Source organism: Danio rerio, chromosome 9 (assembly GCF_049306965.1).
Source record: "Danio rerio strain Tuebingen ecotype United States chromosome 9, GRCz12tu, whole genome shotgun sequence".
Classification (NCBI taxonomy): Eukaryota; Metazoa; Chordata; class Actinopteri; order Cypriniformes; family Danionidae; genus Danio; species Danio rerio.
The window spans coordinates 31,745,001-31,745,395 of NC_133184.1; positions in this window are offsets into that span (position 1 = coordinate 31,745,001).

The window sequence follows — 395 nt, forward strand, 5'->3', positions numbered from 1 at the left end:
TAGAAGAAAAAAATATTATCAGACAGACTGTGAAAATGTCCTTGCTCAATTAAACATCATTTGGGAAATATTTTAAAAAGAAATAAAAATGTAAAGGGGGGCTAATAATTCTGATTTTAACTGTTTGTATATGCACCCACAGAACTGCCGCTCACTTTAAGTTTTCTCTTGTTTGGACCATTCTTTGTAAATCCTAGAGATGGTTGTGCGTGAAAATCCCAGTAGGTCAGCAGTTTCTGAAATACTCAGACCAGCCCATCTGGCACCAACTTTCTTCCACATACTGAAGCTCGGTTTAAACTGCAGCAGATTGTTTTAACCATGTCTACATGCCATAATGCCATGTGATTGGCTGATTAGAAATTTGCATTAAAGAGCAGTTGGACAGGTGTACC